Below are 6,640 nucleotides of genomic sequence, written 5' to 3'. Positions count from 1 at the left end.
TTCTATAAAGATCAATTTGAGACTTACACCAATTACATGAATGACGTGGGATTCGATTCTAAGAAGAAGGGGGTTTAGCCAACATACCTTAATTGAGCTTCCTTTAAACTCTAAAACGTTCCGGAATTCTTAACAACTTCGATCTAATTTAGAAATATAACAACTTAGACCAAAATTAGGAAGATGGTCATGATTCTAGCTCATTTGAGCACATTATCAAACACTAGGTGTGCCTTGATGTTTTTAAGGCCCTTTTGTGAAAGATTTCATCATTCCTCAACCCATTCTCTACCATTTTTATCTCACAACCTTTCCACATTCTTTGATAACACATTCATGCAAGATAACAACTCTCATACCCAATAATTGTCTTGCTAATTACCCATTCTTAGATAAATTTCGAAATTAAGGGCTAGGGTGTAGAATCTTACTTCTAGGATAAAAACCTAGTGAGTTTTCCTTGTTAATCTTCAAAGATTCGAGCAAGAATTGAAGTACAAATTGTTAAAGATGACTCTCCCACTCTAGGGCACACCCTCACCCTCAAAATATCAGATTTTAGCTCAAAAGTGGTACAAATCGTCTATTTAACGAAGTAGGGTCGGGTTATAAAAACCCAAAAATGAAGCTCCGGAACAGGATATGCGGTCGCATATGCAACCGCATAGTGCTTATGCGGTCCGCAGAATAGGCCGCATAATTTCCCTCCAGAACTGGGCAAATCTGACTCGGTTTGTGGTCATTATGTGGCCCACAGACCTATTCTGCGGTCGCATAATGCGCCGCAGAACCTCCCTCCAAAAAATTTTCAAAGCTAGATATGCGATCAGAGTGCGGCCCGCGAAATGGTTTTGTGGTCGCATAATGGGCCGCGAAAATGACATAAAAAATGGCCCAAAAGACTGTCTCACTCTACGACCATTATGCGGTCCGCAGAGTGATTATGCGGCCGCATAGTGGGATGCAGAAGTGCATTTCTTATGCCCAATTTTGTTTTCCTTTAGTTTCCAGTGCATTGTTCAACCCAAAAAGTCCGAGCCACGTATGCCCAGTTCGGCACCACGAAACATTATTTTTCCTTTGCAAAATTTTACGGGGCCTTACATTCTCCCCCACTTAGGATCATTCGTCCTCGAATGAGGGTCAAAATCTGTTATTAGCATCAAATGTGGCCCAACTGTTAATTCACACTCACTAGTAGTTTCAAAGTTTGGCTAACTCCCTAAATTTCCAAAACTTTTGCCAGAGTCTCCCTTGTAACTGGGCTTATCCACCTGCCAGAGAACCCCCGAAATATATCCTAACAACATATACATAATCCAACGACGTAACATAACACAAACCAAATGTGGCCTCACAAGCAATTAATTACCAGAAAGGAACACCTTAACGTCAATTTGTACAAATGATACATAATTCATAGAAGGTAACCCTTAGAATTTTCATAGATCACAACTTTATAAATATATGGATATTCAAACAAATAAGGATAACTTTTTCTTCATTTCCTCCTCGGCCTCCCAAGTAGTCTCTTAAACCTGTTGGTTTCGCCATAACACTTTCACGGAGGCAATTTCTTTATTTCTCAACTATCGGACTTACCGATCAATAATAGAAACTGGAATCTCTTCATACGTCAATTCCTCATTAACCACAATAGTCTCAACCGGAACAATGAGTGTCGGATCTCCAACTACTTTTTTCAACATAGACACATGAAACACCAGGTGCACTAATGACATCTCAGGTGGTAGCTCGGGCTCGTACACCACCTCACCGATCCTCTGAATGATTCTGTACGGTCTGACATACCTCGGACTCAATTTCCCTTTCTTACCAAATCGCATTACACCCTTCATGGGAGAAATTTTTAAGAATACCCAATCATCTTATTTGAACTCCAAATCCCTACGACGAACATCCGAATATGACTTCTGATGACTCTAAGTAGTCTTCATCCGCTCCTTAATGATCTTAACTTTTTCCATAGCCCGATCCACGAGGTCTGGCCCTATCAACTCTACTTCCCCAATCTTGAACCGCCCAATGGGAGATCTATATCTCCTTCCATATAAAGCCTCGAACGGTGCCATCTTAATGCTAGCATGATAGTTGTTATTGTAAGCAAATTCTATGAGTGGAAGATGATTGTCCCTGCTACCCTTGAAGTCAAAAACACAAGCATGCAACATATCCTCGAGTGTCTGAATAGTCCGCTCTGCCTGCCCGTCAATCTGTAGGTGAAAGGTTGTACTAAGATTCACCTGAGTACCCAAACCTTGCTGAAATTTCTTCCAAAAAATAGCAGTGAATTGTGCTCCCCGATCAGATATGATGGAAACTGGAGTGCCGTGCAACCTGACTATTTCTTTGATATACAACTGATCATATTGTTCCGCTGTGTCGGTAGATTTAACTGGTAAGAAGTGTGCTGATTTTGTGAGTTGATCCACAATCACCCAAATTGAGTCAAACTTGCGCGGAGTGCATGGTAATCCTACCAAAAAATCCATATTAATCATTTTGACACTTCCACATTGGAATTTTTATGTTCTGTGCCAACCCACCAGGCCTTTGGTGTTCCGCCTTCACTTGCTGACAGACATTTGGCCACAAAACCCGCTGCATTCCTCTTTATACCATTCCACCAGTAGACTTCTTTAAGATCATAATACATCTTTGTAGAACCTAGGTGCATGGAATACTTGGAACGATGAGCATCGGTCGTGATTCTTTCCCGAAGACTATCTACGTCTGGAACACATAATCTCCCTTGGTACCTTAGTGTACCATCATCCACGCCAAGAGAAAAAGTCATGGTCTTATGTTTACGAATCCCTTCTTTCTACTGTTCCAACAATGGTCGTAGTGTTACTTCTCCTTTATTTCCACAACAAGCGATGATTCAGCCCTATTTTGTACAATTACCCCACCTTCACTTGAGTCCACAAGACGAACTTCTAAACTTAGCCAACCGATGAACCTCCTTGGCCAACAACCTTTGATATGACTCCAAGTGGGCCAAACTACCCATAGATATTTGGCTAAGAGCATCTGCCACAACATTTGCCTTCCCCGGATGATATAGATTATTGATATCGTAATCCTTATGTAGCTCAAGCCATCTTGTCTACCTTAGATTCAACTTCTTCTATTTGCAAATATATTGAAGGATCTTTTGGTCCGTGAATATGTCCACCTGGACCCCATACAAATAATGACGCCAAATCTTTAATGCAAAAATCACAGCCGCAAGTTCTAAGTCATGTGTTGGATTGTTCATTTTAATGATTATTGGGTTTCCTAGAGGTATAAATGGTCATCTTGCCACATTTCATCATTAGTAGAACATCTATATCACATTTCTCTTTCATATGACCTCCTAGGAATTGAGTTCTACAAAAATTTCCTTGATACAGTTACAATCTTATTAGTACTTGCAACTTGTTTTTTTCTAAATTTCTCAACAAAAGACATTACTAGGTCAGTTTTCTTATAGGACCATCTATTTCAAATGAATAACATCTACTAGCTTGCGTTCACACCCTAATAACATCAACCTGCATGGCATTGCCTCAAATGTGAAGTAACATCGTGCTCAGACCTTTCTTAGCCACTATATTTCCTCCTTATAAGTCTTATAGGATTTTAAGAAACCACTCTACTTCCCTTGTGAACATTCTCACGATCCCTCTTTACCGCTAAACACTTCGCAAAACACATATCAACACCTTTCATATTTATTCAATTCAACAAAAGTCATTGGCTCGAACAGGGCCTTTTCCAAAACTTGAGATCCTCCTAAATTCTTCAACGACGACTTCTTGTTTTCCTTATAAGTGTAGGACTTAGTCCACCTGATTCCATCCCCGATGAGTAACTCACCTTATTCCCAGTATTGTAGTCACCAATAGTGTTTCCTGGTATTGCAGCCTAAGAGCTATCATGTTAAACATGTTTGGTTTGTAACAAGTGTTCATCCTCTCTCAATCTATGTTGAACATTTCCTTTTTTTTTTCTTTAGTTAGATTGTGTTGTTTTTTCCCTCTTTGATCGCCCTTTGGTCTAGACAATATGCTGGTACTATATTTCCTTTGTGACTAGAGCATTCATTCCCATCCTATTTTGCCCTTAATTCATAGTTGACAGCCTTATTGTGCCAGACACTTGTCTACCTCCCATGAACTCGTAATATCATTGTGCATGGTTTGTTAAGTTTATCACACCACCACTTCATCACCAGTAGTCTCACTTCCCAATGTAATATGTAGACATGAACTCCCTCTAAATCTTTTAGTTGATATTTAGTGTCACTCAAGTCGGTTGCATTACAGTTGATCCTTTATATCTTCTATTAACACTTGTGCTCTAGGCGAGTCCACCATTCTGATACGAACTATTTTGTGATAACCGTGACCATCTCAATTTATAGATTTTCTTCCAATTCTTCTCACCTCATTCTTCCTAGTTAGTGAATAGCTATGCGCTCTTCCATACGTTACGTGGTCTTTTCCCTTACTTGGGAATTCATCCTGCTCGCCTCTCGACACTTGTTGGGATATACGTGGAAAAGTGTGTTCATCCGTGCATCACTTAACATTTCCTTGCTTGTAAGATTGTAAAGAGACTCTCCATCAAGTCCAGATGCACTCTTGGGTTATTATAACATCATATTTATCTCTTCCACTCGTTTTGTCTTTCTTAAAGCCGTGTAACTTTAGCTAAATCGTAAATCCGTGATTAACTCATTTTAAGAAATCTCAAGCCTTTCACATTTGATCTGTAGTACTTCCTTGGGTTCCATTGTCCCTGAATCTCTAACAAGTATAAACCCCTTTTTCAAACCTTAGTCTTTGTTTCTAGTATTGTTGACCCTGTCATGTATATTGTCACATACGAAGAATTTACATTTCTTAACCTTCCACATTCTTTTTGTACTAGTGGTTTATCATTTTCATATCCTTTCAGAGAATCACGTTATCCCTTACCATTTTTCTAGACTACATATGTCTTCAACAAAATATCCAAACATCATAGCTACATGGCCCTACTCTCCTTTTATTGTACTTAAGTAGCCTCACCATGGCCCTTCCCTCCCCACTTGGGATGAATGTTTCACATTTTGACACAAGTCTTGAATTTAATAATTTGAGGGACACATGTTTCATATCTCTAGTCCTTTTGTATATGATTGACTATTAGTGAGATTTAAGTCCCCATGGTATTAACCTCATAAGTTCTCTGCTCTTATTCAGCCACACAGGCTTGGGATCCAAATCCCTCGTGTCAATATCCTTTTTGGAGTGTAACACACCTTCGCACATTCCTGGGATTTTTGTGGGTTCAATTGACTCTCATTTCATAACTTCTTGTCTCCCGTGAGAGACCTACAGATTTATCATTACTCTCCAGGCCATGCCTTTCATATATCACGTGCCTATGTAACAAATTACATCTTAGAATCATATACATGGTTCCCACACTATCCACTTGTACTAGTTAAGCTTAGGTCTCATTTATCACGTCAATGCCTCTTTGGAGGTGGGTAATCACTTCTAGAACTCTTCTCATATAAAGTATGCTCATGGTACTATATACTTATCTTATATGGCCATACCATTCATTCAATATGATACATGTTCCATCTATTTTATATTCAGGCCTTTACTCATTTGGCATGTCATATGACAACATTACTTGGACTAAACAAAAGGGCGTTTAAACTTACCTTGAACCTCAACGCACGAGTTAGTAGACAATCTCATAGTCAAGCCTTATGGCACGATCTAGTGTGTTGAAGAAGGGTAACATTCCTAAAATATCCATGTAGCCTACAACTTATAGATGTGGTCGACAACACACCGATAAGAAGGACTCTACTAGACACAGCTCCGAGAAATCCTAGGATACTTTAAAACCTTAGGCTTTGATACCAAGTTTGTCATGCCCCAATCTCGGGAAGCGCAACTGGCATCCAATAGAGCGAACCCGGTCGAGCAAGCTTGTTAGATACTTTCTACCCAACTCACCCATGATCAAGAGAAGACATGATTTCATTAATTAGATGGTAGGAAGTTCATATATACAATACTAAATCATCTCATTGATTACACAATTTTATAGCCTCAAAATATACACATTCTTATGATTCGAGTGGAATAAGAGATCAAAACACAACATAATTTGTTTGACTTTTCTAGTACCCAAGTACAACCCACATAGTGTCTACGGAGTCTCTAAAAGATACAAAAGAGTGTTATGATAGTGTCGGCAATAAGACCCCCCGCTATACCTCGAGACATGATAATAATATGAACAAAAGATACAATACGTGACCCCGGGATGAAGTGGGGCTCACCAAGTCTGCTGGGAAGAGGATGTACCACTATCATTGATCAATACTACCTGCTATGGAACCACCTGCATCCATTTAAAGATGCAGCGCCCCCCGCAAAAGTGACGTTAGTACTGTCGAATAGTACTAGTATGTAAAACTAAACACCATCTCAATAGAATGAATAATAATACAAGGGGGAACAATCAAGAATTCAATAAGAGCTTCAAATAATACTAAAACATCAAGTTAAGGATCACATAAGTTTTCAAGTCAATTTCCATGTTATTAGGTTGGGTGATCTTT

The sequence above is a fragment of the Nicotiana tabacum genome, chromosome 12, assembly GCF_000715075.1.
Source record: "Nicotiana tabacum cultivar K326 chromosome 12, ASM71507v2, whole genome shotgun sequence".
NCBI classification, from domain to species: domain Eukaryota; kingdom Viridiplantae; phylum Streptophyta; class Magnoliopsida; order Solanales; family Solanaceae; genus Nicotiana; species Nicotiana tabacum.
The sequence above is the reverse complement of the archived record's forward strand: the minus strand, read 5'-3'. Positions refer to the sequence as shown.